At 37.3% G+C, this 20,559-nt stretch overlaps 1 non-coding gene across 1 annotated transcript; it reads right to left on the reverse strand.

Annotated features, from left to right (window-relative positions):
- Window positions 1-13,573: 13,573 nt before the first annotated feature.
- TRNAP-UGG lies at window positions 13,574-13,645 on the reverse strand. The gene has a single exon. It is a non-coding gene; the product is annotated as a tRNA-Pro (tRNA).
- Between the last annotated feature and the right edge of the window lie 6,914 nt (window positions 13,646-20,559).

Raw genomic sequence — 20,559 nt, forward strand, 5'->3', positions numbered from 1 at the left:
TTGGGCTGGAGTATTAAAAGGCCTGGCCCAACCGACCCTCTTGCAGCCCTACTTGCTTATGGGACACGCATATAGTTTTCGTGGGTCCTATGTGGGAGCTCTCATGGACCAACTACAAATGGACTAAAATGAATGAGTACACGAGTCCATGACCATCCAACCATCCAAATGTAACGCATCAGAACATATTTGTACACAATAATACCTAGCTAGCTACCAAACCATCAGTTATCCTCACATTTCTTATCCTTTGCTTCCAAAGAAAAGGAGAAGAGAAGATATTTTCATATCTCGCTTTCTGGCGTGGTTCTGTCGATTTTCTACTCTTCTCCTTCCAAATGTTATCAAAGATGATACCTCCTCCTTTCCTCTCAAAGATCGTCCATGAACAAAAAATCATTTCTTCTTCATCTCTTTAAGATTAAAATTGATTTTTTGATTGCACGCCTCTTCAATTCTTTACCACTTTTAATTCTACCAATGATTTCCACTGAACAAAATCTCTAGCTTTACTTCCACGGCTACTCTCTCAACTGGGCATTCTTTCCACTTAAAAAATATCTCCGCTTTTCCTATCAGACCCAATTCAAGATTTCAAATCTGTTTAGCTTGTTCTCCAAGACATGAACCAGGAGGGTCTCAGGATGCAAAGAGGAAGAAGAAAGAGAAAGAAAAAGACAGACACAAAGAGGAGGAAAAGCACTTGTTTCTGAGGGTTTTGGCAAGTGTTAAGAAGGTGGGAAGAGGAGTGAAGGAAAATTTAAGTCCTAAACAAAAGGGTGACTGGAAGGATCTGATGTTGATGAGCTTCTCATTTGCTGTTTATGTTTATATATCTCAGAGGATTGTTTGTGCGTACTGTGCTTGGATGTCCATGCTCAAACAGCCATGGTGAGGATTATTCCTTCCCATGAATTAGGGGGTTGGGCTCTTGGTATCAATTTGTAAGTTGAGAAGAGAACCTGTTTTGGTACCAAAATGGTTCTGATAATCTCTATTCTTGTTATTTCTTCCTTCTATTTTTAGGTCTTTTATTTAATCTGATACTTTGTTAGGGGATGAGTGAAGGCAGTACTATATAGTACATAACTAAATACTGGTTTTCACATGTGACATAAGAACCAGTGTTTGGTTTTGGGATTGTGATCTTCTGGAGCGCGCTGCCGCTATTGTGCGGTCCAGACAGAGCGTCGTGCACAATGTCCGCTTTACTCTTACCCGAGCGCCTTGCCCGAGCAGGGGTAAGGCGGACATAACACTTGGTGCTCTGTCTGAACTGCACAGACTGCTGTGGACAGCGCGCTGGAAAGGATCGGTATCGTTGGTTTTGCTGAAAGCTTCGATGTTCAAACATAAAAATAGGAAAATAAAGACATAATTATAATTTATCCAAAAAACAGAGAGAATGTAATCCCTACAACGTCCTGGGTGTTTGGTCTAGTGGTAAGATTCTTGCTTTGAGTGCAAGAGGTTGTCAGTTTGATTCTCGCAACTACCTTTTTTGGTTTTGATGATAACGAGCTAGGCTCTCTTTGGCATGATTTGTATTTATGTTTATATCCTATCTATCAAAAATTATATATAATAATGATTTATGAACCATGGCATGACTTAAATTTATGTTATATCTATTTATGAAAGATCATATAAAATAATAATTTGTGGACCATAATTAGAAGTAATTTTTTATGATCAATTAATAAAATAATAAATGCAATACATTCATGTGTGATATAGTTATGTTTATTAGGATATGATTCTTCATCAAATCTTTCCTAATTTATTCCTCCCAATTAGCAGTAACAATCTTGCTCAATGTTTATCTTAATTGATTGTAAGAGTAATCTTAGGATTATTTTCTTCCATCATTCTTTGTATATTCATCATTTTTTATGTATATATTCCATATACAATTATAAAGAAAAACACACACAACTGTAGAATTCTGCAATATCTAGCTTCTTCTTATCAATGTAGCTTTCTTCTTGTCCATCCCCCTCCCAATGCACCCCCCAAACCAAAGCTAAGCTTCGGTTCTCTTTAGCATGATTTGCATCTATGTTTATATCCTATTTATGAAAAAGAAATTACGATAATAATTTGTGGATCATAAATATAAGTCATTTGATATCAATAAACATGATAGTTTATATACTTACAAATAGGTTTGGTTTTGCCTATTTTTTAAATAAATTATATAACCAAGGGTGTGTGTGTGTGTGTGTGTGTGTTAGAGAGAGAGAGAGAGAGAGAGGAGTAGCAGCATAAGAGGGTTTTTTTTTTTTGTGGAAGAAAACAGCATATATAAGAGATGAGGGTAGGAGTTTAGGAGTCGGAATGGGAAATCATAATTGTCTATGGAAATAAGTCCTTCATGAGCATCTCATGAAACATCTTCGCAGCTAGTCAAGTTAGGTTCTACAACGCAGGTTGTGTCCAGGCACATGGGTAGTCTATGCAAGGGGCAGGGTGGTCATTGCACCCACATCCATGTGCTTGGGTACAGCCTGCGCTGTGGCACAGAGAACAGTGCCCCTACATTTATTTTATAGGTTGATATTAATATGTTTGTTTCAATAAAAATAATAATAATAATAATCTGTTTGTAACCAGACCGACTTATCTGTATGACTCATTAGTCGTTTCTCTCTGCTCTTCACCGCTTAAAAGAGTGCTCATTTCTCAGTGATTCATTTATTATAAGAAATCAATGTGGAATTCACCCAAACAAAAAAAAGGAAGAAAATGGTATGGCTATGGCAGATTCTCATTCATATATCGTTCTTTTGGGGTTTTGTGAGAGAATTTCGAGAATATGGCCCCGAATTAGAGGGTTAACGGAGGGATTACTATATATATACTTCCAGTAGTTGTCGATTTATAGGTTTCTAATTGTTTCGGATTTCATTAATTTGGGATTATCTGAGTTTGGATGAATTTGGGACTTTCTGGGTTTGGATCATCGCTGCTGGTTTATTTCTGGTTGGAGCTGGAGGTGCAACGAAAAGTTTGAAGTCAATTGTTGGATTCATTCGTGAGGGACCTGTCTAACAAAATCATGCTTCGAAACGTGTCATACCAAGGCCACGAGTGCATCTAGCTGGCATTACATCCTTGGGTATTGTAGGTCATACTCCCATGTGTCTCTCTCTCTTTCTCCTTCTCAAAACAATGAGACATAGGTGTCTTTTCATATAAAAAAGAGAGAGATAAACTCATGTAGAGTCTTTGGCAGTAACTATACTCTCTCCCTTTATTATATTGCTATCTCACAGCATGAATGGCACCCAAAGATAAAACAAGAGCTGAGTCGCATAGATAATATGTTTTTTTTTTTATAGAAAATAACTGATATTAATTAAAGCAATGAAATGTCTGAAATAAACATCTGAGACCTATTACATTTGGCCTGGATCGCAAGATCATTGACCAGGCTAATAAAACATCTATTTTGCTTACATAAATTGAAATTAGGAAAGGTTCCCAAAATATTTCTAATGTCCCATAAAACAGTAAAAAATTCCCAAGGTCATTGTTTGATAGATTGGGTTAACTACCGAATCAGATCAAGGCAGTCAGTCCAAATGTTGAAGAGAACGACGAGCCCAAATTTTACATAGGTAATATGATAGAACTTCTTAGTTATCACTAAAATGTGTATTACCGAATCATCTCTCCCTCGGATTTTGACAGTGTAAACTATAATCTATTGCTGCAATTATTAATGTTGAATAGAATTTAGAAAAAGGATTTTTTTTTTCTAAATATTTGAACCTTCATCCATGGAAGCACCGGATACGCCACGTCCATCAAAACCACCAAGACAACAACCAACCATTAATTGCATCAACTACAAGCCAACTTAAAACCCCCTAATGGTCGTCTCCACCGCCAATTTGTGAAAACAGAGAAATTGGTGCTTCAGTTCTAAGTTAGGGCTGCAACAGGGTCGAGTTGAGCTGAGGTTTATAGAATCCAAGTCCAACCCTAAATCCCCTTAGCTAGGCCTAGGCCCGATCCAACCCTGATTCAGGGCCAGAAAAATCCAACCCTGACCCGCCCTCAAGGTCGGGTGGGGCTTACCCTGATTGGAGCTGATCATGGGGAGGGGGAAAGAAATGCATGGGTTGGAATAGGTTGGGGAGAACATTATCAATTTTACATCAAATAACACTATAATAAAATGTATTATATCACTTATTGTTTTCATATATAATATATTATATCAAAAAATGTGGTTGACGTTTAAAGTTTATAATGTATATATTATTTCAATATATATTTTATAGTATAACTTAAATCAGGGTTGGGCCGGGCCAGGCCAAGCTTAGCTCGAGGCCTCAACCCTAACCCAACCCGACCTTGACTCAGGGCCAGAAATCTCCAGCCCTGACCCGCCCTCAAGGACAAATATTTCAGCCCAAGCCCTATTCGGGCTCAGGGTGGGCCAGAGTGGGTTCGGGCCGACAAGACTAAACTTGCACTCCTATTCTAGGGGTGTCAACCGGTCGGGCCTAGCCGGGCCTCACCAATTTTATAGGCTGCACCGTGTTCGACCGTTTAGACATTTGGGCTTGCCTTGGGTGGGCATGGTACGGTTTCATTTCGGTCAATCGGTGTTCGGTTTTTAATCGGGGCAACTTTATTCTGATTAAACGGGCCTAAATCGGGTCCAAAACGGGCTAATGAGCCGTTTAACTCTAAACGGTCTCTAAACGGTGTGAGCTTACTAATTGACATGCAATCAGAATTTTAAGTTCAAACCATCACATCGTTGGGCAGTCACGGTACACCTCAACTCAAAGTCAAATAAAGCTTATCTCAACTAAAATAGTAGCACAACACCGAATAGAAGCACATCTAGAGGGAAAAATAATAACAGCACAACACCGAATAGAAACACATCTAATAAAGTAAGTAGAGGGGAATAAAAAAATAGTAACACAACACCGAATAGAAGCACATCTAACAAAGTAAGATCTAAAAACCAAAACTAAGCCTCATCTCACCTACGTTAAGTGTATCTAACCAATAAATGTCAAAGACCAACAAAGAAACAAACAAAAAAAGAAAATTTGGAGGGAAGGAGAGGGGAAGTTTATAAGTTAAAGGGTTGGGCTGTAATCGAACGGTCTAGGTCGGGCCTGGAATCGATTGGTCCGATCGGGCGCCTGACGGACTAGGACCCAACACTGGGACCGCCCGATTACTAAACATGTTTAATAATCGGGCCGGGCAGGGCTGGGCCTAGAATTGACACCTCTACCCTATTCCAAGTTATTCGCATCAGATCAGTAAAACGGAGCTGCAGATCTGGAATCTTCAAAAAAAGAAGGACAACATAGTTTATCACCGCTTCACAACGGAAATCACAAAAATGTATAGACGCTGCTGCAATAGATAAGTCCCGTGATGTGGAATGAGCTCTCCTAATGGTGGACTTGGCTATGATTTCCGCTCTCAAGCCCCATCACGATCTCTGCCACTTTCGTGCCCGTGATCCACTCTCTCTTTCTCTAGAAGATTTCTTGCAAAATCTCATTTTTTTCTCGTATATCCAGCGAGATTTGTTTTTCTGCAACGCGAGAAATTTGCGTTAAATTCAAAGCAATTTTAAATTAAAAAAAATAAAATCTTTTCGTTGGCCTGGAAACAACCAAACACATGGAAAACACAAAAAAGTCAAAAAATCCATACTGAATCAGTAGGATTTTCTTTTATTTTCTATCCATGTCGTGAGAACCTAACATAGCCTAAAAAAACATGAGTTGTAGCGAAACGTAGAACTTAATGAGTTACAAAAAATTAAATAAGATTAAAAGAAACACATAATCTAGCTATGTGCTTGCACACACCAAATCTAATCAGATTAAAAGGAAAAATTAATTTTACGGGCCTATGATAAATATACACTAACCAAATATGTTCATATTATTGGTTTCCTCCAATGTTTTAGTCTTGACATTTAAAATTGAATCATCAAAATTATTTTCTCTTATCATAACAAAATGCATCTTGTTCAAGATAGGAAATTATAAAAAAACTATGTTAATTAACCACCTTAGGGCAATGAGTTTTATTGACAAATATAATGCCAACAATGCATAATAATTTTATGTATACGCTGCTCACAACAAATGCATTCATTTTACTAACATTATGTCATGCATCTTATAATGGTAATGGCGTTTCTGTGTTTTTTGTTATCTATCATCAAAAATGATATTTAGGGCTTATTGGTTACTTGGGCTGGATGTCAATCCATTGGAAGAGTGGACATTGGGTCTAACGAGGAGGGTCACACCAAGGAATGGACCCAATCTTGGAAAGGATTAGCTTTTATTTACAAGTGATGAAAGTGGTCCAAATTAGGGGTGTCCAAAGCTGGTCTGCACTAGTAGGCTTGATTGGAATCGACCAGTTAAAGCCTGAAACTGGACCAACCAGCTAGTAAACTGACCGGTGTTGGGCCTAGACTGATCATGATTTACTCAGTTGTAGCCCTATGATAGCCTGATCGACTGAGACCCATCGACAACGGTAACAAACCGGGATCGACTGTTTTAAATTGTTTACCTGTTTAAAGACCGATTATAACTCAATTACAAAACGGTAATTGATCAATCGAATATAAACATGTTCATACAAAGCCTATGAGACCCCCCGATTAACTAAACGATGTGGTAACCATACATGGTCATAAAGTGGTGGAGACTGATTAGGCCTGATTGAAACCAACAAGAATTGAGCAGTTGACAACCCTAGTGCAAATGTTTTTTTTTTTTTTTTTTTGGGTGGGATGGGGAGTAGGGATAGCTATCGCCCCTAGGAGAGTTGAACATATAACCTCTTAATTGTGAGGTATTGGTACTTAACAGTTGCCAATTGAACTACTCCTTGGGGTGTCAAGCTGTTTCGATTTATGTTGTAGTTGCTGGTGTCCTGCGTCAAACATAATCATTCAAATCTGTTTAGCTTTGTTCTCCAAGCCATGAACCGACCGGTTCTCAGGATACAAAGAGGAAGAGAGACAAAGAGAACGAGAAGCATTTGTTTCTGAGGATTTTGGGAGACGTTGAGAAGGTGGGAAGAAGACTGGCGGAGAATCTGAGTGGTAAACAAAAGGGTGTTGGAAATTCCTGATGTTGATGAGCTTCTCATTTTCAGTTCATATTTATATATGGAAAGGTATTCGTACTCGACAGATTCATCCATTGACTCCGTCAAATAAGGGGGTAAGGGTGTTTATGTGATTTTGGATTTATATTTATGCCAATTTAACTGCTTTTAATGTCGATTATGCATGAAATTTTTTGCCTTATATATCTTAGAGGATTGTTTGTGCCTATACTATGATTGGATGTCTTTTCTAAAATTGACCAGATGAGGTTTCAGACTTTCTTTTATTATTATGAGATAAGTACACGTACACCCCTGTAAAGCCCTAAGCTTCTGATAAGTCCACGCACTACTCTTCAATATTTCACGTATCACCCCTGCTTTACCCCCATGCCATTTAAGTCCACACCAAGTGTTAAATGCTAAAAAATGACCAAATTACCATTTCTTCTATCTTTTCTAAAATTTGAAAAGATCTAATTGCCCTGACCTATTTGCTAAAATTTGAAAATACCAAACTACCCTCATCTTCCCCAAACTGCCCTTTATTCTCTTGAAGAGGGTACTTCAGGAGAAGAGGGAGAAGAAGAGTTTTACTCACCAAGAGGTTCTGTCAGTAGTAAAGAGAGCCCAGCTCTTACAGGTTCGAGCTCAAGAAGAGCGTTTCAAGCTGTGGTTCCAGAGAATTTCGAAAGCAGGAGCTCGAATTCGAGTACTTCGTCTTACCCTTCCTCAGGCTCTGCCTCTCCTAATTCTTCACTCTCTAACACTCCTCCCTCTCCTCCTCCACCGGTGAGCTTAAGCTCCAAGTCAAAATCACCGAAATCGCCAGTGTTTGTGGTGAAATTGCCTCCTCCGCCACCACCTCCATCACGGCCGCCTCCATTAGCTCCATCGCATTCAGAGAGAGATATAGAGAAAAATAAGAATTCGCAGGAAAGAAATTACTTAGATAAGAACTCAGTTTCGCCTTCAAGAAGTTCTTCAGAGAACCTACATTCTCCGGCAAGAACGTAACTGGCGAGGAATTCCAATGTTTCTCAGCAAAATCTAGAATCTCCAGCGAGGAATTCCAATGTAGAAATTGACATATAAAACATAAAGGAATAGATAGCCTTACATCCGGTGTTCTCTTTTTTAATTCTTCGAGCAACGGATTTGGAGAGCCGCACTGAAAATCTTTGTTTCCTGAGAATTGGAAAAAACTGATCTGTTAGCTTGCTTAGCGAGTAACTAGGTTAGCACGAGATCTGAAAATCAAAAGGGATGTGCGATGATGGATCTGAATCTGTGATTATTTTCAGTTTGGGATTTTAGAAAACTTCTGGCTTTAAAAATTTGAACTTTTAGTGGAAGCACTATTAGCTTAAGAATGATGTCATCAGTCATCACCCATTATTGGATGCTAGAATATATTTTTTCCCAGTGCTGTCGCTTTTGATTTTGGAAACGATTATTCTTTATGAGCCTATTAGATCTATTTTAGTTTTAACTTCTTCTAGATCTGATGTTCTACGCTGTAATAAAATGATGACCTTGCAAGACAACGGCAGTAGTTGCAGGTTCATAAGCAGAGCTTCTGCGTCGACATTTTCCACTCCAGTTGGATCGTAGTTAGGACTTTGATGTCGGTTCGATCAACGATGCAGGTTCATTTGGGGAATGTGGCTCATTCTTCTGAACTCGTGGAAGCACCTTGAGTATTTGATTTGGTGGGTGGTGGTGGTGGTGGTATTGGGGAAGATGAGGGCATTTTGGTATTTTCAAATTTTAGCAAATAGGTCAGGGTAATTAGGTCTTTTCAAAGTTTAGAAAAGATAGAAGAAAGGGTAGTTTGGTCATTTTCTAGCATTTAACACTTGGTGTGGACTTAAATGGCATTAGAAGGGTAAAGCAGGGGTGGTACGTGGAATATTGAGGGGTGGTACGTGGACTTATCAGAAGCTTAGGGGGTACGAGAAATATTGGGTGCATTATAGGGGTACTTGCACTTATCCCTATTATTATTATTATTATTAGGGATAAAGTTCTATGCATTGGGGGCGCTGGGTGTGCCTAGACAAATGGGGGATAGGTGAAATGATCGGCCTGCCCCTTGAATGACCCAAATCCCGTCCCTGTCCTGGCCCATGCATGTGTCTAGGCACAGCTTGTGCCCAGATGTGCTCCTGAACATAAAACGTGCGCCCAATATATCTGACATCCTATTCTTGGCTCCTTACTTCCTTGATTGTAAGTTTTCTTTTATTTCTAGGGAGCCAACAATGTCATGGACTCTCTAGCAAGGATGGCCCTGTCAATGCAGAACTCGACAGTTTAGCCCTTATCCAGTCCTTGTTTGAGGGAAACCTGTTATCCCCCATCCAGGAGTTTCTCTTATACTCATCAATAAATTGATCTTCTCCAAAAAAAAAAAAAAAAAAAAAGAGCAGGAAGATGGAAGTATAACATATATAACTTTATACCGGGTTTTCTCATGTGATCTCTAAGAATCATTGTTTGGTTCTAGTTGAAAGCTTCGAAGTTCAATGATAAAAATAGGAAGAAAAAAATCTATCCTAAGATCAGAGAGGAAATAATCTCTCCAACAACCTATGTGTTTGGTCTTGTGGAATGATTCTTGCTTTGGGTGCAAGAGGTCGCTAGATCTCTTCCATTCAATTGAAAAACTGAAATTTACAAAAAGGAAACTGCAGTTATAGGTACGCCGGTCGGTATAGAGAGGGTTCTCCAGGCGAGCCTTGGTTTTGCCATATGGGGTAAGTCAAATAGAGTTATAATTTTCTGGATAAGTGGATCTCAGGGGATTCCTAAACTAGATGAGGAGTAGAAGGTCTCAAACTTGAAACCTCCTGGGACTAGGCTCAACTACACTACTACCTTCAAGCCAGCAGCTGCGCTAGCAACTGTCCTCAAGGTCCCCTATCCATATATCAAAGTGGAAAAATAAACTATTAAAACATTAAGGACCACAGTAAACGGTGCATGGCAAAAACTGAATAGTTGACACATATATGGATGCATGAACATTCATGGGGTATTTGATTGAATTTGACTTTAAAAACTGACACATGGCATATCAGACTACTCCTTCGACATCCAATAGTTTACCTCACATGTTAGAAACAGGTGGCCCATTTAGAAAACCTCTCCAAACAGCTGACCAAAATTTTTTTTACCGTTACACATTTACATTTGCACTAGAAAGAATTTTAGTGGGTCAGAAAACCTTTTTCCCTTAAATAATTAACAAGCTTGTATAGACCATGAGTCAATTCATCCATTTGTATTAGCATTTGAAATAATTTTACAACAGTGCACTTGATTGATAATACACATATCAAATAAAGTTTAAGACTGACTGCCTTCAACTTGTATGGGAAGAAAATAATCCATAATTAATACAAGTTGAAGGAAATAATCCATAATTAAAATTGAGCAGCAAGCAATATCAAGTTGAAAGAGAATGACAACCCAAATCAATCTCTTCTGTCCTTCCTATCAATCTGTTATCTTCACAGGCAGCATCTAAGTTGTTTTCTTCCTTTCTCCCTCTATTTATTTTTCCCTCGCGTCAATAAACTGCTTTTTCCTTTATCCTTAAGCTGCCACAGGTGCTGGAACCATGTCTGATTTAAATAATTGTAGGTCAATAGCAATTATATATATTAGTTATTGATTCCTGATATGTCATTTGCATCTGAAACTCTATTGTCAGTCCTATTTATCTATTATCTGCTTTCAAATTTGCAAATTAGCTTCAAATCTTCATTCATTTAATTAAACATAACTATTTTATCTGTTAACTGTTAACTAAGGTTCTCTTCTGCCCAATAATTAGACTTGGTTTAGCTAGGATCCCACCCATTATAATTCCCCTTTCTTTGCGATAAAATTTAGTTGCAGTCATGTTCCTGCTGCCTCCAATCGTAGGCCTCGACTTCGAATAATCCCTTTCCCCTTGGGGTTCACAAATACCTTCTTAGGTTTTGGTATTTTCTAAAATAACCTTTTGGATTCCAAATCGATGCCTACAATTGGGGCAGCAGGAACATAGCTGCAACTCAGGCAACAACCAATTTTTGTCCCTTTCTTTGGTCTTGACGTGAGAGAAAAAGCACGACTTGCCAAGGAACAGAGAACTTAATGCATTACAAAAAAATAAATGATCAATTAAACAACAAATTATTTTTTATTTCTGTCAAATAAAATATAATCTATGTGTTTGCATATGTACAAATGTAATCAAAATAAAATAAATATATAATTTTTTATCTCTTCATGTTTTTTTTTTTTTTTTCTTTAAATAGTCTAGATCCAAAATTTTATGATTTAAGAAAATAAAAATTCATTTTACTGGCCTATGGTAAATGAGTACTTACCAAATGCATATGTATTATCGGTTTCCCCCAATGTTTTAATCTCGACATTTAAAGTTGTATCCTCCTTATTTTTTTTTCTACTTATCATCACGACATGCATCTCGCTTAAGAGAGAGAAGTACTAAAACGATGTCAATTAACCACCTTAGGGAAATGAGTTCTTATTGACAAATATAATGCCAACAATGCATATTATTTTGTATAAACATTGCTCATAACAAACGCATGCATTTTACTAACGGCTTTGTGTCATGCATCTTATAGAGGTAATGGAGTTTCTGTGACTTTTGTTATCTATCATAAAAAAAATGATATTTAGGCCTTCTATGTTCATCAATTGGTAGGGTGAACATTGGGTCAAAGGAGGAGGGTCGCACCAAGTTGGGCCCAAGCTCGAATAGTCGAATAGTATTGGTTTTAATGTCCAAGTGATGAAAGTGGTCCAAAACTCCAAATTAGGGTTGTCAAAAGCTGGCCCACACCGATAGACTCCATCAGAATTGATCAATCAAATCATAAAACTGGATTGACCGGTTAGTAAACAGTTTGGTGTCGGGCCTAGACTGATTATTATTTAGGCATTCACTGTACTTGGTTTTGACCGAATATAAATGCATCCATATGGAGTGTACGAGGTCTGAATAATTAAATGATGTAGGGTCTTAAATTGGTGGCGACTGATTAAGCTCGACTGAAACTAACTAGGACTGACCGATTGACACCCCTATCACTCCTAATATTGATTTAAGGGGTGTAGAATACCAGGGTTTAACTAGGCCACAGGCCTCTGATCAAAAAAGAAAAACAAAAAAACTACGCCATAGGCCTATTGTCATGGGCACTTTGTTTTATATTTTATATCCAAATAAACGGATTCCAAGTTTGAGATTTAAGGATATCCTTGAATGAGATGATTATTAGCCTGCATTTACATGGGTCACTTACAATTTAGCTGGCTCTGGATACAATTTTGGTCTTGTCACCATAAATAAGGACGATAGTAATTGTATCCACTGTTAGGGATTTAGGGTGTAAATGAATAGCCGAAATCCGATTCCGTATGCGTGTTCGTATCTATTTAGCACTATCCGAATCCGTTCGAAAGCTAAATGGATGTGGATACGGATAGGGTATAGTTATTCGCAAAGCTATATTTACATTTAAACGGATAAAATATTTGATCCGTATTCATCTCCGTATCCGTTTAGCACTATCCGAATCCGTCCGATAGCTAATTGGATGCGGATGCGGATATAGCACTATCCGAGCCGAATCCGATCCGTTTACAACCCTATCCATTGCCAATCTGTTGACTAAAGTGGCGTCGTGGAAAATGGTATTGGAAAAATGGCTATCGTCAAGCAAAAATTTTGATAATGAATTATTTAATACCATTGCCAAAAACATTTATAGCGACGTGCATAACATATTATGTACATAGTCGTCCAAATCCAAATCTGTTTAGCTTGTTTCTAAGGCTTTTTAATTGAAGGTATTGAGCAGGTAGGAAGAGGACTGAAGGAGAATACAAGTCCTAAGGAGAAGGGTGACTGCAAGGACCTGATGTTGATGAGCTTCTCATGTGCCCTGCATAAGAGGGTGAAATGACCGCTCCGCCTTCTATGAAATGTGTAAATGATCGATTCCCCGCTCAATGCCCTTGTGCGTTCTCCCATAGGCCCCCCATGCACGCATAGGAGCTACGTTCTCAGACTGAGAACACTTCCCCAAGAAAATATTAGTACCAAATAAAACTTGATACTTTACATTGATGAGATTGCAAACATAATAACGCAGTTTCTATTCAATAGAATTGCATGTTTTTTGGGCTGATTAGGCCTTTTGATGGACCCAAAAGAAAAAAAAAATTTGCATGTTTTTAAGAACTTGACCATTGTCAGATTTTCTTTAAAAGGATCATTACCAGATTTCATTAAATTAAAAAAAAATTATAATCTATGTCGGATTTGATGATCAACTTGTCCAAACTCAGCATTCTAATTGAGAAGTTAGCTCCTCCTTTTTTGGCCCGGTTACACAATTACTAAAAATGTATAGAAATGTAATAAGATGGGGCGTTGCGAGAATCGAACTCGCGACCTCTTGCACCCAAAGCAAGAATCATACCACTAGACCAAACGCCCACCATTTGAGATTATGAAGCTTTACTTTTATATTTTAATAAATTATAATTTTGTCTTTAACTATTTTACTATTTATATGTTTGGACTTCGAAGCTTTCAACCAAAACCAGACACTGGCTCTTAAATCATATGATAGATATGTACTACTATATTGCCTATCTACAAATTGACATCCACAGAACAACCCAATTCAGGGGAAGGAATCCTCACCAGGGCTGTTTGAGCGTGGACATCTAAGCACAGGTGCTTCTCCTCCTCTTTGTCTCGCTCTCTTTCCTCCTCTTTGCAACCTAAGAACCAGCCGGTTCTTGGCTTAATTGGAGAACAAGCTACACAGATTTGAATGATAATGTTTTTACACAGGACACCAGCAGCACAAATCGAAACATCTAACACAAATATGCACCCGCTAAATTGTACGTAAATGACCCACGTACATATCAACACCCTGCTCTGCCTGTGCTGCGCAGACACAGGGCCGCGTTCAATGAGCACCTTACCCCCACTCGGGCAAGGCGCTTGGGCAGGGGTAAGGCGGTCAATACACGCCGCCTTGTGTCTGTGCAGCACAGCAGGACGGGCAGCCTGTAGTAGAAGATCTGAATCCTGTACATAGCTCCTCATTAATAAGGACCCTGATCTCCTACGGTGCGCTGCCCGTAGCGGCGTGAGCGGCGCACACCAGGGTGCACGCGCAATAACCGCCTTACCCCCACTTGGGCAAGGCACCGGGCAGGAGGTAAGGTGGTCATTGCACGTGCACCCTGGTGTGCGCTGCTCACGCCGCTATGGGCAGGCGTGCCGTAGAAGATCTCGATACCGTTAATAAGGGATTTCCTTGAATCCCAAACTTTTGGAATCCCACTTTAATTTTGGACAGAGAAAATAACAGTGGTTAGAAATGGATCCATGAAAACAAGCCGATGGGCCTAGTTAAACCCTCTCAACTCTCTTCATCCATTAAGCCAAAATCTGGACCACTTTCACCACTAGGACATTAAAACCAATCCATTTGAGCTTGGCCCATTCCTTGGCATGGCACCACCTTGTTTCCCCCAATGTCACACCCTCTCAATGGATGAACATCTGACCCAAGTAGCCAACAGAGCCTTAATATCTTTTTCTAATTATAGATAACAGAAAACACACAGAAATCCTATTACCATTATAAGATGCATGACATTAAACAGTCAGTAAAATGCATGCATTTGTAGTGAGCAATGTATACACAAATTTAATAATACATTGTTGGCCTTCTATTTGTCTATGAGAAAGCATTGCCCTAACGTGGTCATTTGATATCGGTTTCCTACATTCTTATCTTAAGAGAGATGCATGTTGTTATGATAAGAGAAAATATTTACGCTGAAACTAAAACATTGGAGGAAATTAACCAATTATATGAACTTATTTGGTAAGTATACATTTACCATATGTCTATAAAATGATTTTCTTTCTTAAATCATGTTTTTCTTTTAATATGATTAAGTTTGTGTGTCAAACACATAGATTCTATTTGTGAATATTAATTTTTTGCGATTCACTTAGTTCTCTGTTGCATTGCAACTCGTGCTTTTTGATAATAGGGGCGAATTAGAGTATATATAAAATGTCTTATAGCGAAATATGATATGATTCGGAAAAAAACGCATTTCAATGAGAAGTGAAAAGTTAGAAGTTGAAACAACTCCTCTACAAAACTCATGTTTTGTTTTTTTTTCTGGTAAAATCGAACTAAAAAATGATTTGGTAAAATGAGCGACAATGGTATCTGAGAAATTATAACCAAGTCATGGATGTCATGGCAAAGGCTATTGTTTTCTGTAGGGTGCCCCAGTTGATTTTTGTGAATCCTCCATTAGAGTTGAGTTATTTTCTTAACAGATACATAACAACTACTTCAATATATGTACTATTAAAAATAACAAGTCTAGACATACATTTTGACCATATGTGTTAATTATGTATTCTGTTAAGATAGATGCAATAAAATTTCTCACAGTAAAAGATTCCTCATCTAGTGTAAAAAAGAGATAGAGAATAAGATTATATTGCATGGTTAGTTTTTAGTCTACTTATTAAGGTGAATGTTACTAGTATAACCTATATAACCGGAGATATATCTCAATTTAATTTTGTTGTATGTTTCATTTTGATAGTAGATATCCCATTACATGTCTAACAATAGCATATTCAATGTGGCAGCACTTTTTACCTCCATAAGCTTATATGTTTGTGTAGGTGATAAAATTTTATGTAGTAATTTAAATTTTGTTTAAGTGGGATGTTTTCTCTCTATGTGTGTGGGATCGAGCCATGCTTTTAGGCATGGATGGTATGACTCAAAATGACTTTCTATCACGCTTTAAGATGCCCTACATGAAATCGAAGAGTCAGTACTCTTCCTTCATATCCAAAATTTCCAAGGAAAACTACAAAGATGACTTTTACTCCTCCAAAAGGAGATCGAGATCTAATCCATCAAATCCGTATTTCAGTTCAATTAGACTATTCTTTCATTACTAACTGAGATTACGTCCAGGGAATGAATTCTCTAGTTTATGTGAGTTCTTTGCTCTTGGTGGACCAGTTGGTGTTCATTTAACTAGGGCTTCTGTAGGTTGTTTGGTGGAAATCGTCTTTCTTGTATGTTGTTGAAGCAACTGCAGAAAATGTTGAGCAGCGATTTGCCATGATAAGCAACCAAACACCTTTAGGTATTAAAAAGAAAATAGATTATAAAGAATATTTTCTTTTGATCTAGTTGAAGTACATGGAAGGAAAAAAAAGCTATGAATCCAAAAAAAGAAGAAAGAATAAAATGCACTTTTTAAGATTCCTCTCTACTTATAAGTTTTAAACTGATGATACATTAATGTTGGGCATGCATAATGTTTTTTTTTTTTTAAACTTGTAATAGCTTTGTGAGATTTTTTTAAAAACTTTTTAAAGATACAGAACAATCCTCGTAATCCTTTGTATAAGTAATACTCATCATGAAGTTTCCTTTGTTTTTTTTAGTGGTATGTATGAGCTTTCATATCATTATTTTGATCCTTTGATGATCTTAATCAAAATTGGAAACTTGTAATATACTTAAAGGATGACGCTCGTTGACAAATAGAAACATTTTTAGGATTAAAAGTGATCAGTTTTTTATCGGTATTGTCACTAAGAAATGGCATGACTTTAGGCTACAATGACTACAATGTTGACACATATGGAGATAATACATGTACACTTCTCAATAGACATAATCTTATTCTTCGATATTTTGTTTTGGTTAAAGATTATTAACGATACAGAAGAGAAATCAAATTCAAATTCAAATTCAAAATTGAATTTGAACTCCATCAACGGGCTTGCAGGTTGATCGAGTCAAAGCTTATCCCACACAAAGCTCCATTAGCTTATCCTCTTCCTATCTCTTCTCTTCTCTTCATCTCCTTGTATGTAGGAGTTTGTATTACATTCGAACTCAATTCCTCTTTGCTGTTTAAATTTCAAATACAAGATATAAACGTATATGTCACACATGATATAAATACAACATCACTGTAAGCTAAGAAGGGCGGTGAAATCTTATCTTCAATATTGTCTAGGTGTATCCTATTCTATCTTCCATTGTTATCATTTCAAAGATAAAACAAAGATTATATTAATAATAAAAGAAAATATGTACAGAATTTTATGTCCAGGCATACCCATATGGAGCTGATAAGATATATAGAGTGTCAACTAGTTTCACCTTCGGCACCAAGTATAACATTGAGCACAAGTTTGAAGACATATGACTAGAACAACGGTCAATTGAAATGATCTTGGAAAAATGTACAAACCTACATGATTCAATCTCAAATCCTTTATTTTCTTTTTTTTCTTATGATTTTGTGGGCAACTTATACAGTTTTTATTTTCTTTTTATTCTTATGATTTTGTGGGCAACTTATACAGTTTTTAGTGTGTCAGACACTTGTGTGTAAGGGTGACAAACAGTTGGTTCGATCCGATTTCAGTCTGAGAATGAGTGAGACTGAAACCAAAGGGACTTCGGTTTTTTGATCGATTCCAGCTTTGTCCGGTAGTGTCTTGGTTTATTTCGGTTTTCCAATATTGAGTTGATACTAGATTAGATAAAATAAATTTTGGGCTGAACCACAACAGAATCTGATATTCATAACCTACCGAGGAAAGAACAGATACTTTAAATTGTCTTCTCAATGAGTATAAAAAAAAATACAGAAGAAGCTACTTCCTGTATGACTCAAAAGTTGAACCTAATTGGTTAACTATCAAAATTTAGTGATTTAGTGCGTTATATGTACATCAATATTGACCATCAACCCAAAATAGTCGGGGAACATTGTTTCAATTCCTTTCATCATATAGGAAGTTTCACGAATCCGGCTGTTCTCCAGCGCAGGTGTTTCCAGAGATCTATCAACGTGGCACCGGAGCTCGCCACATGGACGAGATTTCCTTTGGACGACGTGGATCAAGCTGGAAATTCAGATTTCAAAATTAAAAAATTTTCATGTCCATTACATGTGCACCATGCTCAGCTGTGCTTCATCGATCTGCACCGTCCAAATAGAAGCTCGTCCACTTGGCAAGTTCTGGTGCTGCACAGCCAAATCTCCGGCGCACCCCACACTACAGAGAAGCCGGATCCAAGTTTGACACAGATATCCTTTGCAAAACCCTTTTTTTGGTAATACCTTTGCAAAACCCAATCCTCATATTTATTAAGAGGTATTGGATGGGCTTATAAAAAGCTCACAGCATAATAACACAAAAGTGAGAAGAAATGATTGGTGTTAACAAACGATTTTCTACTCTTTCTTTGTTTTCATGAACCCTCCAAAAAAAAAAAAAATTAGAGAAACAAAAATGTTATCATGCAAACCCTTAATTGTTCGGCGTACTTGTATAACCAAAATTTAATGTCGCACTAACAAATCTGCCATCAATAACAATACCTACGGCCCATCCTGCTTCGCTTGAGCTTAAAAGAATTTTCTAAAATTCCTTATAACTTTAACACGTTTAAAATACACTAGTTTGCTGATAATTTAAAAAAAAAAAAAAACCTAGTTTGCAAACTATCTTTTTATTATTTTAGACAAAAAATAGAATTTAATGTTATGGTCCTTCTTGGCATCATTATGCCTAGTGAAGTAATAAACTTCACTATTTGCCACTAGGCAGTACACGAGTTAATCTATGTGATAGAAGACTTCAGATACATCTCAATGACCAAATTTTAGTCCAAAGTAAGCAATGAAAGTTGTTCACCCTCTGATTCAAAGTTTAAGTACAGCTATCAAATTACCATTAAATGGAGATGAATATAAAATACAAGATGAAATCTTTTGTAATTTTTGCTACTTCATCTTCAAATTTTAAACTAAAATTGTACCATTGAGATGCTTACCTAGTTCTCTAAACACATTGACTAACCCTTGTACAACCATAACTCGTACATTTTATATGGGACATTAAATGTCATAAGTCGGTAGGACATTAAAAATCAAAGTAAATTCCAAATTAAGCGATGTAATTCAAATTATTAGCATCTCGCCAGTAAGATGTACATCTCACCGGTGAAATACGAAAGATTTGTTGTTTTTTTAAGGAAACACCGACGAATACTGTCACACAAAGGTTTCAATTCAGGTAGACATAAATACATCTTTATCAAATAAAAAACATCGACTTATTGCATGCAGGTTAGCCCCTAGAGCCCCCAAACATCCAATGCCACTCGAAAAAATTGGGGTCAACATTTTGGTTTTTATATAATTAATACGGAAGTTTGAGACTCAGTATTTTTTCGACTATGGTATGCCTCGTATATGGGACGTTTGATTTTATAAGTCGGTAGGATATTAAAAGTCAAAGTAAATTCCAATTTAAGTGATGTAGTTCAAATTTAGCATCTCGCCGGGAAGATGTACAACTCACCGGCGAGATACGAAAGAAAATTATTTTAGAAGACTATCACACAAAGGCTTCAATTCAGGTAGACATGAATTTCTCTTCGTCAAATCAAAAGCATCAACTTATTGTACATTGGACAGCCATAGGAGCCCCCAAATATCTAATGTCACGCAGGAAAATTGGGGCCAGCATTTAGGTTTTTATACAATAAGTACAGAGGTTTGGGATTCGGTATTTTTTCGGTCATGGTATGCCTCGTACATTTTCTATGGGACATTTGATGTCATAAGTTGATAGGCCATTAAAAGTAAAAGTAAATTCCAAATTAAGTGATGTAGTTCAAATTATTAGCATATCGACGATAAGATGTACATCTCACCGGCGAGATACGAAAGATATTTATTTTAGAAGCCAAACACCTATGAACACAGATACCTAAACGCTTCAATTCAGGTAGACATGGATACCTCTTCATCAAATCAAAAGCATCAACTTATTGCACATTGGTCAGCCCTTAGAGCCCCCAAACATCCAATGTCACCCAGGAAAATTTGGGCCAGCATTTAGGTTTTTATATGATTAGTACGGAGGTTTGAAACTTGATATTTTTTCGGCTATGGTATGCCTCATACATTTTATATGGGACATTTGATGTCACAAGTCCATAGGGCATTAAAAGTTAAAGTCAATTCCAAATTAAGTGATGTAGTCCAAATTATTAGACTCTCGCCGGTAAGATGTATATCTTACTGGCAAGATACGAAAGATATTTTTTAAGAATGAAACACCTCCGAACATTGTGACACAAAAGCTTCAATTCAGGTAGACATGAATACCTCTTCATCAAATAAAAAACATCAACTTATTGTACACTGGTCAACCCCTAGAGCCCCCAAACATCCAATGCCACTTAGGAAAACTAGGGCCAACACAGATCTAGGCAATTTGCCCTTGAAAGTATTTGTGGGTGAACC

Source organism: Telopea speciosissima, chromosome 10, assembly GCF_018873765.1.
Source record: "Telopea speciosissima isolate NSW1024214 ecotype Mountain lineage chromosome 10, Tspe_v1, whole genome shotgun sequence".
Classification (NCBI taxonomy): domain Eukaryota; kingdom Viridiplantae; phylum Streptophyta; class Magnoliopsida; order Proteales; family Proteaceae; genus Telopea; species Telopea speciosissima.